Genomic DNA, 22,299 nt, shown 5'->3' on the forward strand with positions numbered 1-22,299 from the left:
TTGCTATTTAAAGGAATGGCATCTGGTGGTGGGGGAGAGGCGAACCGTGCTCTCGGATCCTTACGCGACAGCTGCTGGGCGGCTAGCAGCTGTTTCGAGGTTCCTTTCCTGGTTCGGATGCTGTTTTCCATTTCTCTTTCTGTAATCTCTGAAACAAATGTCAACATGATTAGGAGAGGGAAAAAAAAGAAGCATGTTGAGATCTCAGAGTCCAGATGAGCCAGTCTGTTAGGCTACTGTGACAGCTGTTTGTTGCTATCTGATGTCATCTTTAAAGAGGCCAGATCCTTGAACAGGTTGTGAATTCCCACGCGTGACATAATAGCACTAACGACGGAACCCTGCCCCCTGCCGCCAGCGACGGGTGGCTGCCGTACTAAGTATGTGGGTCTGCAAACTAGATTCGATTAATATAATTTACACTGGATAACTTGTAAAGCAGTCATGATTCACTATTTCTGTAGCCTGAGTTTTTTTGCAACATGGAGACTGCTTATTTTTACTTACTTGATGCTGCTGTGGATACAGGTAGGAAGTAATTATTTTGATGAGATGTTATGTTGCACAAGTGGGCCATCCAGCTATAAGGTCTTGGGCAAGTGACTTAACCTGCCAGGGAAAGCAGGGGTAATCATTTCAGCCTCATAATGCTGCGGTGAGTAATGCATGAGGTACCGTGTAATTATCTATCAATTAATACTGAATATAGCCTGTGTTCATAAATGCTGGTGTCCCACTGTTTTAGTGAAGCAGTAATCTATGCAGTGAAGTGCCTGTTTGGGTTCTTCAGTAAACACGCATTGACTGAGGATGAATTACATGTTGTTGCACTTTCTTGGTTGACACCAGTCATCTCCAGTGCCTTCCGTACCCAGTGCTCTCACCACCAGCAGCACTGTTCCTGGGAAGAGTTCACTGTCAGGGGGAGCCCTTCTGCAGAGCCACACCACTGCCCTGCTGCCATCGCCTCTGCACTTCACCCACAACATCTAGGTAGATTGGTTGAGGAGAGTCCTTTTTTTATACAGTTTAGTTTCCTCCTCTGTGTAATATGATTATAATAATTATCACAAAAGCCCTTTGACTTAGCATTGCACTCTCAATATAGTGTGAGTATAAGAAGAGATGAAGGGGCAGTTTGATTAGAATCAACCCCTTGATGGCAAGGACTGTTGTCTTTGCAGCTTGTTAGCCATACCCAGGAAGGCCAGTGCATCTAGTAGGCTTTCAACATAGTCATTGAATGGTGAGATGAAAGAGCCAGAAATTTTTAAGCATAATAGATAGGATAAGTTTAACTAGGAGCTCTCATTTATAATATTCTGCCCTGTATACACAATGTATACAGGGCAGATGTTAAATGATTTTGTCATCAATTCAGAAGAAATTAGAGATAGCAGGTTCAGGTTCATCTTGGTATAATTCATTGCAGTTTTCTTAATCAGGTCCTAGAAAGATGTATACTTTTATTATTATTTGTTTAATTCACAAAATAGCTCTGTATTTGCTATGAGCCATGGTTAGGTCATTTATTCCTCATAGTAACCCCATGAGGGAGGTACTGTAAGTATCCCCACTGTAAACCAGTAGAAATACATGCATAGAAACTGTAAGCACCTTGACCTCATTCATATATTTGGTTGGCCATGGCGGTCAAGCTCTCCATTATTGCAACATCCTTCTGAGACCACACACTGCCTGTCTACTTAGTGGATCATTTTATATGGTGGACATGTGAGGGAGAGGAAAAGTAGAGTGAGGAATGAAAATAATAATTTCTAAAGCCATTGTCAAAGGAGGCAGGGAGATGATGCAGCTGAGAGAAACCAAGAATTGGGGACTTCCTGTAGTGAGTGAACTCTGGGCACAGAATAAGTGTGCTATAATCTAGTCCCTGTCTGCTCTTGCACTCCTGTCATGTAACTTCCTCCATACACACAGTGATTTATTCAGAGCTGGCAGTGTCTTCTATTATTAATCTTCTTCTTCCATCTCTGCCCCATCTGCATGCTCACATGCTTTTACCCAAAACTGAGCTCAAACTTCACCTTCTCTGGGAAGGAATCCCCTATTTGGGTAACTTTTTTCCCATGTTTCTCTTGCATATTCTTGAACACTTGATTATAACAAGTGTACTGTGTTGCCTAAAGAGCCTTTGTTTCTGAAAGTGTCATACTGATGAAAAAAATAATTAGCCTTGAAAAAAGAAAAGGCTCTATGTCCTCTGTTGGGGGGTGAAGGTATTCTTCCTCCTGACTTAGATTTTGAGACTTTCTAAAATAATTAAGGTTGGGAATACCTTATAGTTAATTCAGTCTTTCTCCATTCTGTGTTCTATCTAGTTACATTCCAAAGGAAATCTAGATTCTGAGGGGAAAAAATGTATCAAATATATAGAATGAATAAGGGACAGGGTTAGCTCCCAGTTGGAAACACTTTAATGAACTATTCTTATCAATAAAAAGCTGACACTTGCTACTTGAAATGTGTCAAGCAGAAGCTGTGCACTTTGCCTGGAAAATTATATTCAAAAACAATAGTAATAGTTGCTAAAACTACCTGAACAGGTAACTTGTCCAAAATCATGTATCTGCTAAAGTATATATTAAACCCAGCCTAACCCCGTAACTCAAGCTCTTTATCATCTTCACACTGGACCTCTCACTTCTGTGTCTGCTTTTCAATGGGGAAAAAAGGGGGAAATACTTAGTATGAAATTCTGATCAGCATCACAATCCAAAGAAGGACGCAATGAAGGTCATAAGTTGGCCTTTTCTCGGGGTAAAGGGCGGCAGAGTGTAACTTGCTTTTGGAAGGGGAACTTACAAAGGAGAGGGCAGGAGTAAAGGTCTTTACCAAGGGAGGGGCTGTGTGAACAGAAAGGGGCAGAAAGGCAGCCCCTGCAACCTGCTGTGCAAAGCTCTGCCAATACTGCTCGAGTCCAGCTCTGTTTTCCTTTACGCACATAGAAAAGACCCAATGAGTGGTTTGTGGGAGGTCTATGCATCCTTATTTTTAGCATTTTATATCCATGCTATTAAGAGGGAAGCTGAAGTCTTGCATTGTTCGCCACACATATTCAGGTTGTATTATCTGTGCTTTAAACATCACACAAAAGCGCTTGGGTAACTAACAGCTGCCTTTCCCCAGTCAAATAAGGGTCACAAGAGGTGGCATGCCTAGAAGAGTTACGCAGTATCTCAGGCCTTTGCTCTTCTAATCCCTGTGTGGAAAAGCCACTAATGCATTTCTTCAGAAGTGTTTTCTGTTGTTCTCAGATGAAAGGTAGCATCTCACTGTAGGCATATTGTACTCAGTAATCGCGAAAGTAGGCAATGGAGGTAAGAAGTCAGTTTGGATCGCAGGTCAGCTTACCCCAGCAAGAGTGCCAGTTAACCTGTAAGATGGAGCTGTATGCATTTCATCAAGAGAGTGTAGTAGTTTCTTTTCACGTGAATATGTAGTAAAATAGAGGAACTTCTGTTTTAAAGAACAGTTAACCGATGTTCCCTACTTCCAGTACCATTCAAGGCAGAGACATATCCTGAATACATTCTCCACAGTGACATTTGCATGTTTGAGGTTTATTTCCTTCACCACAATCTTGTGTCTAAGTGACAGTGGTGGATTTACATGAAGCAGTTAGCTCAATTGCCCTTTTTCCTTAAACTCTGAGAAATGTCGTTATAAATCTTTCCCTTCGCTACCAAGTAGAAAGGAATGGGACAGTGAGAAAAAGAGCTCTGCTAGTTCCAGCAGCAGGCTCAACAAGTGCCCACTGGTCATAGATTTTTTATAAACATCTTCATGATGCCACCTATTGCTCACCCTGTGCTTCAGTATTTGAGAAATGGGCAATTATTAGCCGAGCAGACCGAGTTCCAGGACTCTGAATGCACAGGGACTGTGATTTTCCAGCCATTCAAGCCCATATTGTATTGTCCTCAGGAGAAGGGGGCGACAGAGAATTAGATGGTTAGATGGAATCATCGACTCAGTGGACATGAGTTTGAGCAAACTCTGGGAGATGGTGAGGAACAGGGAAGCCTGAAGGGTTGCAGTCCATGGGGTCACAGAGTCAGACACGACTGAGCAACTGCACAACAGTACCCTAAGTTTACCACTACTTGGATTCAGTATTTACACTTGACTTTTCGTGACAAATGAACATGCGACTTTCAATGGTTCCCATTAGGCCCACTTTGTCTTTGAGTCTATTCTCCACTTGCCTCTCACAGGGTCACCCACGTGACATCAGATTGTGGGTATTTGGGGGTAAAAGGTGAAGGGGGGCAGACTGGATAGAAAGTGATTTGGGTTCAATGGGAAAGTAGTATTTTTAGAGATGGGAGGCATATGTATACTCTAACTATAGACTGTGAAAACTGAGAAGAAATTATTTAAAGAGGAGATGCATTTTGTTTATTATTAAAGAAAAGTTTTGTCGTATTTTTACTTATAATACTTGTTTTCTGGATGAGGCTAGACTGATTATATAACTTAGTTTTTAATAATAAAGGTCAGTATATATCAAAAAGAGCCACTTGATTAGATGTCTTTTATTTATAAGATAATCCTATTAAAATGTCAGTTTATATAATCTTTTAATATTTATGCAGAATAATAATTACCATCTATATAATTAATATTGCAAATGATCTTATTTGAAATAAAATAGAACATTAAAAAGAAACAAGTACATAACATTTCATATCTTAGCAAGCTATTATTTTAGCATTTTTAAAACAAATTGTATTAAGCCTTCCAAGAGTGTTCTCCTATCTAAGCAAGATAATCTATAAAAGTAAGATGTTTGCTCAGAATGCTGTCTTTGTTCCTTCAGTCCCTAGGATATTCTTTAGGGCATAATTGGTGCAATGGGTATTTTTTCATTAATAGTATATGATGTATTCTAAAGCATAGAGATGGAATTCATATTTAAATATGCAGAAAGATAGACTAGTATGTGTGTTGCTTTCCAATTTGTTCTTTTCCAGCACTGCTGTTGCTGCTAAGTCGCTTCAGTTGTGTCCAACTCTGTGCGGCCTCATAGACGGCAGCCCACCAGGCTCCCCCGTCCCTGGGATTCTCCAGGCAAGAACACTGGAGTGGGTTGCCATTTCCTTCTCTAATGCGTGGAAGTGAAAAGTGAAAGAGAAGTCGCTTAGTCATGTCCAGCTCCTAGCGACCCTGTGGACTGCAGCCTACCAGGCTCTTCCATCCATGGGGTTTGCCAGGCAAGAGTACTGGAGTGGGGTGCCATTGCCTTCTTCTCTTTTCCAGCACAGCAGGGCCCTAATAATAGGGCAGGAAAAGGCTACAGTGACTTCTCACGGTAGTTTCCAACTCTTGTTTTCTACTTACCATAATCCGAGGTGGCAGCACAATTCAAACACAAAGGAATAATTCTGAAACAAAAATGATGTGTCCGTTCCAAACACTTATATGTTTGAAATTGGCGAATTTTATGAACTATTCTTTCTTTTGGCAAACGTTTACTACACTTGGGCTAATTTTCCTGTAGTAGGGTCTTTAGTATGATCACAGACTATGAAGGGCCACGGGAGAATTCTTAGTGGTCCGCAAGGTAACTGTGCGTGAAAGTCACGGCAAAAGAGTGGGCCAGCCCGGCTCCCCACTGGTGTTTCTCCCAATTATTATTTTGAGATGAGTCCATTTTATGACCTTAGCCATAACAGGAAACTTCCCTAGTTGCATTCATTCATTTGTCACACCCAGCCGCCAGCTCTGAGGACATAGTGGCCTCACAGATCTTATATTCTGGTGAGGAACTGTCAAATAAATAAGCGTATGAATATTTAAATAAGATCATTACAAGTTGCCGCTGCTGCCCTGAAGGAAATAAACTCACTGCTCTGAGAGAGGGAAAAAAAAAAAGAAGATAGATCTAATTTAGATGGTATGTTCAAGGAAAGTGTCAACTAGAAACATGTAGGCATAGGAATAGTGAGAACAAAACTGTTAGATGTGATAATTCTGGATCAGCTTACCTCTCGAGTTTGCTGTAAGATTGGTGGGAGGTCATTGTTGTGGAAGAACATTAAAAAAATTGGAAATGAAATATAAATCTACAATTTTGTAAATTTTATGAAGTGTTAGAAAGATGCCTTTCCTTCCCTGATATTCAGAGGGCCATATGTCTATGACCAACCTTATTTCTCTGGAGAAGGAAATGGCAACTCACTCCAATACTCACTCCAATATTCTTGCCTGGAAAATCCCATGGACAGAGGAGCCTAGTGGGCCTCAGTCCATGCGGTCACAAAAGAGTTGAACATGACTTTTCGACTAAATAACAACAATAAACCTTAGTCCACTGCTAGGATAAGAAAGGAAATTAGACAGAATTTAAGAAGTGACTGCAAATCTGAGAATTTTGTCTAATAAATCAACTTGGCATGATACAATACCACCTTGAAGCCCAGTTCTATTATTCTAGCTGATAGAGTCATTTGGTTGAATGTTGCTTCTTAATATACCAAAATCTATTATAATATAAACATAAAATTTTTATATTCCTGGATTTTATCATAGAGTTATTTAAAGTTTTTAAAGATTTAATAAACACAGATATAGAAAGCCAAGCAGAAGCACAAAAACATTTTTCTCTAACAGCAGGACCTATTTAATTTAATCTTAGAATACATGATTTATCTTTAAAGAGAGATACTGTTAGGGGGAAAAAAAAAGAAAAACATTGTTCATGGCCATATGTTATTGTAAAACAGCATATCTGAATATTTTAAAGACACTAAATTTGGTCCAAATTGAAGTAGGCTTTTTTCTTTTGTTGACAGTATGAAGCATATGCTAGGAATATGAGCCATAATTAAGCAGTAAGACACAACAGGGTGTGTGTGTCGTGCTGGGAACGGTCCATGTACTGGGTGTGTAAAGTATGTGGCCAAAAAGAGAGACGCCCACAGCCACCACGGTGGTGGCTGTCATCCAGCCCAACATACGAGCATATGCCTTTCAGCATGCTTTTGCTGTGTGAACATGCTCTTATTATGAATCATGTTACTTTATCCTATAAGAACATTTTCAATCATTATACTTTGGGTGAAAACCAGAAAAATGCAAATCCCATAATGAGACCTCTTCTTTTCCTTGATGTGGAAAGGGTTTGCTTGACAGCATTTCCTGTGTTTCGGGTTTGCTTCAGTTGGTAATATGGCTTTCGTACTAGTTGGCAAAGTAGACAACAGGAGAGACAAACGTGGTCTAAACCACCTTTGGGGAAGGTGCTAAGAGAAGTGCTAAGAGCTAAATCTTGAGCACTCGCATGCCGTTGAAAACTGAAGTCATTTGTTTTGCCTTTCCAATTTCAGGAAATAGGTTTGACCCTCTGAAGTTCTTAAATAAGAGAAGCATAAATCTTATTCCAAGGATCCTTTGAGCTTTAAAAAACAAAAACCAAAAAACTTTTTTTTTTTTTTTTTTTTTAAGTAACAGAACAGAGAAAATTTCAAATTCACCAAGTTCTGGTTACATTTAGGAATGTATTTTGAGAAACTGACAAAATGTATGTCGCCTTTTACCGTAATTAACAATGTGGTGTTGCTTTTAAGAGTTGGAAAGGGTCTTAGGCAAATCACTTGTCTTTCAACCATCTTTAAAAATGCACTGTGACAAGTGAGGCTTTGAAAAGGAGAGGGAAGACTTTTTGAGATGAGAAGCTAAGGAACGCCCTGAAGACATAAGGCAACCCTATTCCTCTTGCAGACCAGATGTGTGTAATACACAAGCTCCAACCACGAATGAAGTCACATAGAATAGAGTATATACTCTTTGTAATAAAATTAGATCTAGACTGGGTAGGTATTTTTTAATGACATATTAGTGTTTAATTGGGAATAACCAACATTAAATGAGACACTATTTGTAACCATGTACAGTAATTAAAATGCCAATACCCATTGAAATTGGATGAATAATAACTCTGACATGACTTGGTCTGAGAAATTTAAGAGTTAAAGCTTGAGGTAGAACTTGTTGAATTTGGGGTATCCCTTCTAAAAAGAGAAAGAAAAAAACAGGAAAAGATCCCACTGTAACTGGAAGTTGCATTTCAGTATATTGAATTTTCTAGACTATTTTAACAATGTTTATAATAAAGCCCTTAAAATATTTTCATAGTTAAAATCTTAGGTTTTTAAATTCAAAGTATATCTTATCTGCAACATATGAAATTTACACAGCTAGAAGTAAAGAATACTTCTTTTCTCAAAAAGCTCAAAATTTAGGGAGACAGATAAGACAATTCAAAGGGGGTTGTGATTTAACAAGGAAATAGGTCAACTGCCTTAAGAAACAGATGGGGATTCAAAGGAGGGGACTATTTGTTTCAGAGATGTGAGGCGTGGTCTTCTGGAGGGAGTTTGAGGTAGCGATTCAGGTGTGGATGGGCCATGAATAAGTAGAGGAGAGGTAACTAGGGCCGCATGACTGGATAACTTTAGGTGGAGTGGTTTGCCATGCCCTCTTCCAAAGGGTATCTTTCCAACCCAGGGATCAAACCCGAGTCTCCTGTGTCTCCTGTATTGCAGATGGATTCTTAACCCACTAAGCCACCAGGGAAGTCCGAAGTGACTACACAGTAAATAGTAAGGAGGCTCAGTTTGCCCTAGAAATCAGTGGCTTGGAGTGTAGAATGTTACAGAAGAAAGGCTTTTTCTTTTTTCTTTTTTTTTTTTTTTTTGGCTTTTGTGATCTTTGCTTCTGATCACCTTCTTTTCAGAGGAAAACTCCAGTGACCCCAGAGTTATGGGTGGCTGAAACATACACAGTTAGAATAAGCCCAGAGCTTAATGCCAATGTGCTGACTTCATTGTCTGCTGATATTTTTGTATGGTGAACTAATTTGAAAGGCATAACAAAGAAGTATTTTATCTTAGCAGCAGTAGAAACCTGTGAAGGATTGTGCATGAGGTGGGTTGAGACAAGCCTTCAAGTAAGATCCCTCAAATGTTGGGTATAGGAAGGATTGAACCCTTGTGTCAGATTGTGTCAGTCAGTTCAAAAAACAATTAAATGTATCCATGAAGATCGATGTATAATGGATTACTAAGGAGACACTGAGTATTTGGGGGGTGCATTTTTTGTGTATCATGGAAGATAGTTTCTATGTCTGAAGAATCAAGGAAACAGTCCACCAGAGAATCTTAATTTCCTCACACTTGGAGAAAACCTCCCCACATTTATGTACTTCTGTATTCTTTCACAAATGTTATGGTCTTGAGAAAAATAATATATGCCTCAAAAGAGATAAATGATCAGACAGAAATGGGGAATTAGAAATATAGGTAGATCGTTTATTCTTAGATATCTTATTACTTTCTTTTTCATTCACTAAAAAATGAAAATTTGTTGTAAGTAGAAGGAATAAAATAGTTAACAATCATGAAGTATCAGTCACTCAGTCATGTCCAACTGTTTGTGACCCCGTGGACTGTAGCTCGCCAGACTCCTCCATCCATGGGATTCTCCAGACAAGAATACTAGAGTGGATAGCCATTCCCTTCTCCAGGAGATCTTCTTGACCCAGGGATTCAACCGGGGTCTCCTGCATTCCAGATGGATTATTTACCATCTGAGCCACTTCATGAATACCTGTCAAACCAAAAGAAAGTCCAGACTATAAGATTTTGAACTTAAAATTAGTATGCTACAACTGACTTAGGAGGAAAACAAAAACTCATGGACAGTGGTTTTTTAGAGAAATCCACCTTATCCTGGCAGCGTCCGCATCATAATTGTCTTAAATAACACGGCTCTTTGATAAAGATGCTGCTAGAGAAATTGGTGTTTTGGGTGACAGCCTGGGTAGTCAGGCTAATGAACTTCTCTTGGGGGCCAAGGGTATGTTAATTACCTGTCTCTTTGCTCCTCATGGATGAACAGCTTCAGCCTGGAGAAAAGCTATGTGTATGCCCAGAAATGTGACTCCCTTCCCCTTCTTTGCAGCCTTGTGGTTGGAACTGCTAGGTATTTCTGCTTAAATACAACACAAGAGGAGGGCTGTATCTTTTACGGGCAGAAAAGTCCATTCATATAGGCAAATAATTAAGGATACAAACTGAGGTGAAAATAATTTAAGGTGAATAAGCTGAAAAACAGAAAGCTTCAGGTTTTGTGAAATAGTTCCTTTCAGTGGGGCAGGTAAGTAGGTCTATCATCACTGAAATGTTCCTGTTCCACATTTGCTTTTATTTTGCTATTGGAGACCGGGAAACAAAATATCCCCTGGAAAATAAGGGGAAATTGTTCATTCTTTATTCACCATAATTGAGCCTGAAAATTTCAAGTAACACTGCTCAGATGGAAAATGCCACGGAAAGCACCATGTGGGTCTAGTTCAAGTAGCAAATGTGAAGCGTTTGTTAAGCAAAATGTACCTTTCAAACACAGCTGAAAACATCAACAGGAAGATAGGAATGGTTCATCACATTTCTTTGTCTTTTAAATTTTTTCATATTTGTCTAAGGTTAGCACAGACATTAGAAACCTATTACTTAGATTCATAAACATGAATTTATTTGAAGATTAAAACAATGAATTTCGTAACTATCAAAATTTAAGGACTTTCTTGTGATTGCAAAGGTAATTCCATAAACTTCTCTTTTAAAAATGGACCTCAAGTTGATCAAGTTACAAATGGAGGAAAGTTTGGAGGGAACTTGGCTTAGACAGTGAGAGGATGTTCAGTTAGTTTGGTAATGATGTGAATAGCTGTATTTATTTGTAGTTACTAGGCTCCTGGGCTTCTGCTGATGCTTCACATGTATCTTTCAACTGGGCATAGCCTAAATTTAAGGTTATACTTTTTTCTTTTTTGCTGAGTCTGGCAATCCCACTCATATGAAAATTAAGAAAATTGAAGTTAAAGAACTCTCCCTAAATCAGAGTTGTTAAGAAATAAGCTGGACCTGGAACTAAGCTCTTTTTTGCTTCAGAGCCTATATTTTAACTTCTGGGCTATAATTTAGCATGTGCTAATGAAACAACCCACAAGTTGAATAAGCAGAAAGACTTGATGACACAAACAATGGGGGGAATTTATCTCATTGACAAGAATTCTCAGATACTGTGAGAATGAAGAAAAATGTCTTTCACTTTTCTTTGAATTTATATTTGACATATTTATTGTGTCTTTATAGGAGAAGTTTCTCTTCAATTTGATTTGAATAGGCACTGAATAAACACAGCTGTTTTTTACTTTAACTTTGGCACAAACAGCAATGTATGTAAAGTTTCTAAAGAGAATGAGCAGAAACTCTTTTGAGAGAAATGGAGAAACAGAAGTAGACTTCTATCAGGTTGGGGTGAAAGTAATTGCAGTTTTTACATTGTTGCCATTTCTCATTGAATGCTAGAATACATTCTTAAATATGCTCATATTATTCATCACTTTAAAGCACAATTCTCAGCTTATGGTTTTTTTTGCTAGTGACTTATGACTTGTTTGTTTTATATGTATTTCGATTATGGAAATAATATTATACAAAAAGTAAATCTGAGTGATTTTCTGATTCAAGTTGAAAATGGGTCATAAAGCAACAGTGATAACTCACAACATTCACAATGCATTTGGCCCAGGAACTGCTAATGAATGTACAGTGTAGTAGGGGTTCAAGAAGTTTTGCAAAGTTGATGAAAGTCTGGAAGGGGAGGAACATAGTGGCTGGTCATTGAAAGTTTACAACAACCAGTTGAAAGCCAGCATCAAAGCTGATCCTCTTCCAACTACGTGAGAAGTTGCCGAAGAACTCAACACTCACCATTCTACAGTTGTTCAGCATTTGAAGAAAATGGTTAAGGTGAAAAAGTTCAGTAAGTGGGTATCTCAGGAGCTAACCACAAATCAAAAAAAAAAAAAAAAAAGTCATCATTTGGAAATGTTGTCTTCTCTTATTCTGTGCAACAATGAACCATTTCGCAATTGGACTGTGACATGTGATGAAAAGTGGATTTTATGCCACAACCAGTGATGACCAGCTCAGTGGATGAAGTGATAAGAAGCTCCAACGCATGCCCCAAAGCCATACTTACACCAACAAAAGGTCATGGTCACTAAAATTTTCTGAATTCGAGTGGAACAATTACATCTGAGAAGTATACTCCACAAATTGATGAGATGCACCGAAATCTGGAAGCACTGCAGCAGGCATCGGTCACCAGAATGGGCCCAATTCTCCATGACAACACCCAACTGCATGTTGCACAACCTATGCTTTGAAAGATGAATCAATTGTGCCACAAAGTTTTGCCTCATTTACCATGTTCACCTCACCCCTTGCTAACTGACGACTACTTCTTCAAGTGTCTCAGAAACTTTTTGCAGGGAAAATACTTCCACACCCAGCAGGAGGCAGAAAATGCTTTCCAAGAGTTCATTTAATCCTGAAGCATGAATTTTTTATGCTACAGGAATAAACAAACTTATTTCTCTTTGGCAAAAATGTGTTGAGTGTAATTGTTCCTATTCTGATTAATAAAGATGTGTTTGAGCGCAGTTATTGTGATTTAAAATTCACAGTCCAAAACCACAATCACTCTTCCACCAACCTCATACAAATATTTTAAAGAAAAGAAGTGCTTTCTTACTGTAAATCCCACTAGATTGATTATGTGAAATAAAGCATTACTCATCAATTATTCATTCTGTGCAACAGTGCACCATCATTTTGGAGTTAAAAGAGTGAGGATAAACTATGATTTCTGCCCCCATGAAACAAGAGAGAGACACACACAGGATAGGGCATGAGAGAGCAGAGGGGTAAGACAGTGGCCTCCAGACCATCTGATTCATTTCCTGCTCTATCACTTACCAGCAGTACATCTATCTCTATGATCAATTTTCTCATCTGTCAAATGGGCATAATCATAATACAATCTCCTGTTAGGAAATGCAATTAAAAAAAAAATTCAGTTCGTGAAAAAATAAGAAAAAACCTCCCCACAAAGGTAGAAGAAAAAGAAAATTTTTCATTATCAGACAAGCATTACACCAGAGCACATACCTCAGGCAATCCACTAAAGAGATTACAAAGACAGAAATACCCCCCTCCCCTGCCTCCAATATAGCCAAGCAGATACAACGCATTACACACTTCCTCAATCCTGACCATAATCCCTAAATAGGAGGATGTGATGATGGCACTGTTGGTCAGCCATCATTCAACCCAAATTCATCTGGTCATGGCATTAACTGTGTGTATTGGTTCATTGGTTTTCTCTGAAGGGAAAATAAACTTTCCATATTTTTGCAACACGAGATAGCGTCACAGTTTGGAAGAGGGTGCCTTCCAAGCTAGGCTCCTACCCTCTCAGGAAGATGGGGAGACAGTGTGATCATCTTTCTTGATGAATCCATTTCAAAGAGATAGTTCCCGAGTCCTTGAAAAAGATATCCCTGGCTCCCAAAGCTGGAATAAGGCTTATTTAGATTAAAAAAATTAAAAAATTACATACATCTCAACCAAGGAGAAAAAAAACCTTAGAATTATAAGTTTTCTAAGGTAAATGTTCTACGAAAATGAAGAGGGAGGGAGTGAGCTTTTTCTCTTACTTTCCACTGGTAGAATTAAGCCTTTTATTTTAAATTTTCATTTGCCCTTACACTTAAATACAGAAGGTGTTTGGGACAGAGACTCTTTGTTGTTGTTCAATCACTAATTTATGTCTGACTCTCTTAAATGCAATAAAATATTATTGCTATTATCAATTCCACATATTACTGTTGTTCATTCACTGTCATATCCAACTCTTTGTGACCCCATGAATTGCAGCACGCCAGGCTTCCCTGTCCTTCACTATCTCGTAGAATTTGCTCACATTTATTTTCATTGAATTGGTGATGCCATCCAACATCTCACCTTTTTTTGCCTTCAATCTTTCCCAGCATCAGGATCTTTTCCAACTAACCAGCTCTTCGCATCAGGTGGGCAAATATTGGAGCTTCAACCTCAGCATCAGTCCTTCCAATGAATATTCAGGGTTGATTTCCTTTAGGATTGACTGGTTTGATCTCCTTGCAGTCAAAGAACGTTCAAGAGTCTTCAGCAGCATCACAATTTGAAAGCAATCAATTCTTCAGTGCTCAGCTTTCTTTATGGTCCAACTCTCATGTCCATACATAACTACTGGAAAAACCATAGCTTTGACCATACAGACCTCTTTAAGCAAAGCTCTCTGCTTTTTAATATGCTGTGTAGGTTTGTCATAGCTTTCCTTCCAAGGAGTAAATGTCTTTTAATTTCATGGCTGCAGTTACAGTCTGCAGTGATTTTGGAGCCCAAGAAAATAAAATCTGTCACTACTTCTATCTTTCCCCCTTCTATATATATATGGCATGACTGGTCATATAATCAGTTGCTCATGTTTGTCTGTATGATCATTGATATAAATTGAATTGGTGGATAAAAGCCCCCTAAAAGACATAGTTATTGGAGTCATCAGAAAGATGTTAAAAAGCAGAGCTGTAAGTGGGTCACAATTATTGGCTGTTTGAGTGGGGAGAGGGAGATTATACAAGGAGGGTTGCAATTTTCAAACATGAATGAAAACAGTAATATCTACCAGGAGGTTAGAGTCAAAGGAAATAAATAAATGGGTCTGACCTAATAAAAAAGACTATGTGCGGGAACAGTTGAGAAATTTGGTAAGAGATATTAATGGGGATCTTTTAATATGGAATTTAGATTTGATGAAAAGAGAAAGCACCATCTAGGAGATAGTAGAAGAGGAGAGTCAAGTGCTAAGTCTTTCTGTGGTATGTGTATAGAAATTTCATGAAAACAAGATTACCAAATTTATCAGTGTGACCACAGTTGGCCCCTCCCTATGTACAGGTGTGGCCACAAATGCACTAAAATACCCTTTTCTTTAAAGAACTTGAGCATCCATGCATTTTGGTACTCATGGGATTCTGGAACCAGTCTCCCATGGATTTAGAGAGACAACTGTACAAATCCACATTCTAAAGTCTCCCTCCACTGAAACTTCCTGGTGGTCTGATGGCTGGGACTTGATCCCCCAGTGCAGGGGGATCAGGTCCAATCCCTAGTTGGGGAGCTAAGATCCTACATACCTTGTAGCCAGCCAAAAAACCAAGCATAAAACAGAAAATAAATTCAATAAGGACTTTAAAAATGGTCTACATAAAAAAAAAAAAAAATCTTAAAAAAGTTAAGGTTTTCCTTCCCGATTCCTAGGGTCCCTCAGAAACCTTTTCACATGTTTATGAGCATCTTCTTGTCCTTCTCTAAAACGGGCATGTGAGAAATTAGATCCTGTTGTTGAAATACAGAATAGTGCGACAAGGAGAGGAGAGTAGTTATGACTCATAAAAGCATTTTATTTGCTTACAACATGAGCTTCAGTCACTTTAAATACAAAAATTGTGTTTTTTCACCTTGCGCTTGCACTGTTTTGCCTCGCACTTGCCAAGCACTTGCTCCAGTGTTGGTTCTTCATTGTTGCCTAGTCGCTTGAGTCCTGTCCAACTCTTTTGCAACCCCACATACTGCAGCCCTCCAAGCTCCTCTGTCTATGGGATTCTCCAGGCAAGAATACTGGAGTGGATTGCTGATTCCTTCTCCATGGTTCTTCATAAAAGGTTGTGAAACTGAGCTGTGCAGTTGATGCAATGGTGTAAAAAGCTTGTGAATTTCTTGGGAATTGCTGCTCAGGAAGATGGTCTGGGGAGCCAAGGTGGTTTGGTGAGATTCCCAACCAACAAGGGCAAGTGGAATATGCAGTGGGTTAGAAGAGTTTGGTTATTTGTGTTCCTATAAAAAGAATGTCAGTGTCGCAGAGTGTGTGTAGAAGCAAAGAAAACTAGGAGTGGCATTAGTATAAAATTAGAATTTCTATGGAATGCTCAGGAGAAGGTCAAAAGAAGGAAGAAGTTTGCTTTGAAAAACTATAACCTTCACCCCCCTCTCAACTCTCTCTTTGTAATTTAAGGGGGTTTCTCCAGTCACTTTTCCCCGCAAGAATTGTACGTACCTCATTAAGCTGCCTCTAAATTGTATTGTGTGAATATTTTATGAGGCAATTTTGTTCATCTAATCATCATTTTGAGATTGACTAAAGAGAAGAGAAGGATTGGTTCCTTTCAGATATCTGCACTATTTGTTGTTGTTTTTACAAGTACTTTCCCTTTTCTCTACAGAACTGGATTTTATTATGCTAAGGACATTCTTGCTTTATTCAGAATTTCTTCCTATTTGAATTGGCAAATTCAGTACTGGTATTTAACAATGAAGTCTCAGTGGAATATTCCTTTTTTATGTTGTCATTTTTTATTTTTTCTTTCCATCCTAGGCCAAAAAAAAAAAAAAAGTGATGATGCCAAAGTGCCATAGGCTCTGGCAAATTATCCATCCTATATAGAAAATTAAGACTCTTACATTTTTTTTTTCCTAAGGATCAGTCTTTCTTGCTAAGAAGAGTGAGAATGAGAGTCTTCAATAAGAGCTGTCTGGTCAATATGCAGGGTGGCATTTCTTTTCCAATTTCTAATAACCCTGTATAGCCCTTCAGTTATCTTTGTTTAGGAATAGTGGTATCATTTCATATCTAAAAATCAAAAAGTAAACAAACCAGCAAAAGTCAGAGGCAGCAACTGTATTATCTGGTAATACTAAGAGAAATAAGAAAAAAAAATTTTTTTTCTCTTTTTCCAGAAAGCATTGTTTTAATCCCAATACAAAGCAAAATTCCTTCCATTATTAACCATAGGTCGAGTCTAATATTCTAAAGTACCTAACCTTTCTCTGGGAGAGAATTTTTCCTCAATTTGCTTTGTAGTGGACATTTTCCTTGAGATTTATATTATAACATAGTAATTTGAAACTTTTGGTGAATGATTTAGCTTCATCAATTGGGGCTTAAAATAAAACTAAGGAAGGAATGGCACCCTGTACTTAGTTGTCCTGAATTCACCTGGGTTATGTTACTCTCCTGGACCTATGTTTTCAAGGAATTGTTCATAAATTACAAAATGTGCAGTGGAGGGTAAACAGAAAGAAAGATCTAAATGTATCAAGGATCTGATCATGTTTAGCAAGAAGAGAAGGCTTTGGGACAACTTGATTAAGTATGTTAAAATATTGAAGGGGTTGTCACTTAAAAGAAATATTCTTTCACTAAATCACATTTGTGTAGTACATATGTGAGCAGCATATGTATAGTTCACAGTAGGCACATTTAGAAAGAGTATACTGAAAAATAATTTTGCATGTATAAAGATGTAATGCATATACTCAGGAAATAGTGAGTTCTCTATCTTTAGTAGCTGTTAAAGATATTTTTCCATAGAAAGCTAATAATATTTGAGAAGAGATCACTATGTATAAAATTTTAAATTCATTTTAAACAAAATATAAACAATATATTTTTAATAGTACAACACAAAATAATATTTGATCATATATATATTTGTTTATAGAGTATTAGAACATATGATTATGTTTTAATAATTCATTCAATACAAACATATATAAATATTTGTTTGCTAAATTATCTTTTATAATTTTCTCAATATTATACATGTTGTCTATAATATTATCTTTGTGTGTATGTGTGTGCTCAGTCGTATCGACTCTGAGAACCTGTAGACTGTAGCCATCCAGACTGTTTTGTTCATGGAATTCTCCAGGCAGGAATACTGGAGTAGGTTGCCATTTCCTCCTCTAGGGGATCTTCCCCGCTCAGGGATCAATGCCACCTCTCTTGCAACTCTTCCATTGGCAAGCAGATTTTTTACCACTGTGCCACCTGGGAAGCCCAGTATTATCATTATTTCAAGTTATAACTTTTTTTTTTCTTTTTAAGGACCTATTTTGTAGCAGATGGCCACATGTAACGTAGTTACTCAACCTCTGCTAAAACTTGGTTTTTCTCACCAGCAAGAATTAAGCTTGATTATGTCTTTTGCCTATGAACATATAGCCTAGGCCAATTTGCTTATAGTATCATTAGTTTCTAACAAGTTTTGAAGGAAAAATAAAATTAATAGGGTCAGAAATGTCTTAAGGAACATTTGAAAGTATAGTTTTATCTGTTACATATGTTTTTTTGTTGTTGTTTTGTAGCTCATATTTCTGAGGTGTTTCTACATAAAACTAGTGGTCCTTCTATATTTTGCTACATAATGTGATATTTTCATGCTGTTTGCATGGATGTAAACTCAGGATGAAAAGAAAAAAAAATACAGAGATTGCAAAATGTGCGGGACAAGATTCCAGTCATTTCATGGTTAGATAAGTCATTGAGTCTGAGCCTAACAGCTTATCAAATCCCCAACCATGAGGTATGTGGAACCTGGTTGATAGAAACTTCCTGGCTACAAAGTGAAAGAACTTTGTGAAAAGACTGATTTCGGAAATTCATAAGTCTACTATTGGAGATGTCCTCCCCTAAAATATAATTTTACTCATCCTGATTATTTACTGACTTTACAATATATAGATACTCTGCCAGATTTTGAGGATCGAAGAGGTATGTGTATCATTTCCTGCCACCAAACAACTTAAAAATCAATTTTATGGTCAATGATATGGAGAGAGATCGGGTTTGAGGGGAGAGGGAGATGGTAAGCTACATTTTATTTGAGCTCTAAAGCAATGGTAATACTTACAGGTTTAGAGTCCTAATGGTAGAAAAAGAGTTAAAATCTAAATTTCATATTTGACAGTCTTTTAGGCAGAAGTGGACCATGAAACTAAATGGGGAAAATGGCCAACAAAATATAAAGACTCTACCCTTTTCCAGGGCTGACAGGAGGATAGGTGTAGCTTCTGGAGGATAGAGAACCAAAATCAGGACTGGGTAGACTCAGCCCCTTGTTGAAATATTATTGATATAAATAAATCTCTTGAGCAAGTTTACAAAATGCCAGTATACTGAGTAATGTCTTCTGCTGCCTTCCACACTGGCTGTCCCTGTAAAGACATGGCCTGTTTCAGGTCTGTAGAAAAAGCTTCATTGTTCTATTCAGGGATCCTGTTTAGATTACAAATCAGCCCACAGTGGCTGCCTCTGAGTCACACAGAGGTCCGATGCCATCATCTTCAGAGGACGTTTAAAAAAGCAACTCCTTTCTGAAAAACATATACCTAAACACATGCGTCACTTCCCCATACTATAGAAACCCCAGTGTTCAAATTCTAGAAGAAAATCTGAAAAAACATCCTCACTCAGGCATAAGTGAGCACGTCTGTTTATTTATTAGTGTGACGTGTGTGTTTAAGAGCCCACTAAGTCTAGAAGGAAATGTTACACTTGTTTATGATTTGAAATTTCCCAACACAAAGAGAAAAATGACAGTGTATTTAGAGTTTTTAAAAGTAATGATATATTCTGATATATATGGATAATCAAAAAATATACAATTACATGTTTATGCAAATATTGAGAAATAAGTTAGGCTAAAATATATGATTAAAAGACATTTTAGAAACTTGATTAATAGCTGTACATAGTAAATTATTAGATATCTTGTGTGGGTATGTGAGATTTAGTAAAAGTTTTTGTGATTTGAGAAAATATTCCTCAGGCTTATTTACTTTGTTATACTCATAACTTTATGGCAAAGAACAATAGAAAATAGGGTTTTACATATAGTGAAAATCAATTTTCTAGTAAATAAATGCACTCCAGATTTAGCCATGGGTCTAATCTAATCCCTCATGATAAGGTAAATTTTGCAAACCTTAATATAGAAAATATCTGCATATCTTTATGTTTTATTTATTTTATTGTTCCTAATCCACAACCCACCCTATTGGAGTTATCAAATTTTTCATTTCAACATTTATGAAAAATCAATAACAGGAACTCAGATAGACAGAATTTAAATTGGTGTCTAGAGAAATTCCTCAATACCCTCCTCCCTCATTATTGAAGAGGCCAGGGTTGTGGTTCCAGAGAGTATCTACCATTTGTAGGCCAATTTTCAATGAGGTAATTCGAGTCATAAATCTTAGTGGGAAATGCTATTGTTGAACACTCTTGGTGTTCCATTAATTGAGAGGGATGGTGGGCCTGTGATGATGCTGTACTAACCCAAGGGCCTTCTTTCTTCCCTGTGTTTGGGTGTACTCAGCTATCAAAACTGCACTGATCTAACACTGGCCATTGCAACTGGGATTTCCAGATGCTAAGTGCTAATGCATGATTTAAAAGTATGCTATTTCCTGGTTCTTTTTGGGTGGCAAATCTTTTGTCTCCAAGCTACAAACATCAAGGTCACTTGAAGGTGGAACTGAGAATCAACCACATGATATAAACTTCTGTGGTTGGGTTCTGCTCCACGAACAAGCCTGTGGTCTCTTGACTTCTACTTGTAGGCTTTGATAACTGTTCCTTTAGAGAATAAAAACAGAAAGTTGCTTAATTTTAGTTGACCCAGTATTTCTAAAAGATTAAACTATATCAACTTAAATAGAATCATTGGTGAGGATAAAGGAAATTTTAGTCGTTTATATTCTTTTAAATGATGGCTATTAATTCCTAGAAACCCCGATACACTATATACATTTTTGGAAGTTAATTTTGTAGTAATAATTTGAGTTGACCAGTTATATTCTTAATATAATATGTCACATCAAAGTATCCCACAATGCTATTAAATTTTGATGCAAGTCTTCCATTTTTCATGAAGGCATATAATTTTCTTTATGGAAACTCATTATTTGATGCTGCACAATCAAAACTTAGGAAAAATAAAAGTGCCACTCCAAGTTCCAAATTGAAGGATCCTTTTTCTTTCCAATGCCAGACCAGTCAGTAAGAATAAGAAATGAAGGATATTTGAGGCTTTCCTTGCTATATAATTATTTTTGAATTGCATCTTTCTAATGTGTTTATGTGCTTTTCCTGTCACATCAGAAGATATAATACAACTCTAGAAAGACTGGCGGTAAAGAAACATTAAGTACCAGAAATTAATTTCCTCAATGGTTCTTGAAAAATTTCATTAGCCTAGAGGGTTAATTTTACAGTTTTAGTGCAATCATTATTTATCATCTCTTGGTTTATGGGAAAGAATTAGAGTTATTAGCTATTAAATTATCCATGAAAATTTGACACTCTTCTAGACCAAACAAACCCTGGGGCATGCTGATTTTCCCAGTGTGAAACATCTGTGGCTTCAACTAGAAAGAACTTAACATTGTCTAATTAGATTTCCAAGATTTATAAGGTTTAAATACTCTGTTATTAGAAACCTGAGAATTAGCCCAAAAGTTGAAATTCTCACTTAGTAAAGTTTATTTAAATCATCCTTAACAAGAGCAGTATTTTTACCAGAGGAATTGATTTCTAATCTATTCAAATCAACCAAGAATTACCTGTGATTACAAGATTGGTCTTAGATAACACGTCTGATATAAATATGCATAAAACTGTTCTAAAAACTTTGAAATGATTTTGACAATGATTAGAAAGTATTGGAGAAATTTTTAAACCTGACATTTTCTCCAAACCATTGAATTACCATTGATATATTATGTTCTTGCTAAAGATGTTGATGGGTCTCTGATTCTTGATTACCTGAGGAATAAAAGACAAACATTAACTTTAAACTGATTTATTTTACAAACTTCCCACATCTGATTTCTCCATGTATCTTTAATGATAACAAACACTTCAAAGAAATACAGGTCTAGAATAGGGGATTTGTAAAGCTGTTGACTCTCCATTTTATACTCCCCTTGGTATATTCTCCCAAAGAAACCAATAGAATTAACTTTTACATTTTTCCACAGGGGGCACACTGGGATTAAATTACCATTTTGTTTTGCAACAGGGAGGACGGGTGCAGACCACGTGGGAGGTCCACTCCTAGTTCAGGATACTGAACAAAGGAGCAGAGTATTTTCTGCAAACTGCTACTACCCACCATCCTAACCCTACACTTTCAGTGACTTATCTCATCCAACCTGGCTCCAGGGGTTATGTTGACAACAGAACCCTGCTGCCTCTGTAAAGGAGGGGTCTCCAAATAACATAACCAGGATCACTATCAAAGAGAACTTGCAGATTTCACCTCAGAATTGGAACATGTTTATTCCTCCAACCAAGGAAAAATACATTATGACTTATTGTAGTGGATTTCAAGGACTTGTATTTAATTGATTCATCACTGAACTTACAAACTGTCTCAGTTATTTAAAATATATGAAAGGTAAATTCAAGGAAAATTATTCTAGCCGATAATAATCCATGTATATTGTATACCATATGTGAATAAGACATGCTTATACATAT

This window comes from Budorcas taxicolor, chromosome 24 (genome assembly GCF_023091745.1).
Source record: "Budorcas taxicolor isolate Tak-1 chromosome 24, Takin1.1, whole genome shotgun sequence".
NCBI lineage: Eukaryota > Metazoa > Chordata > Mammalia > Artiodactyla > Bovidae > Budorcas > Budorcas taxicolor.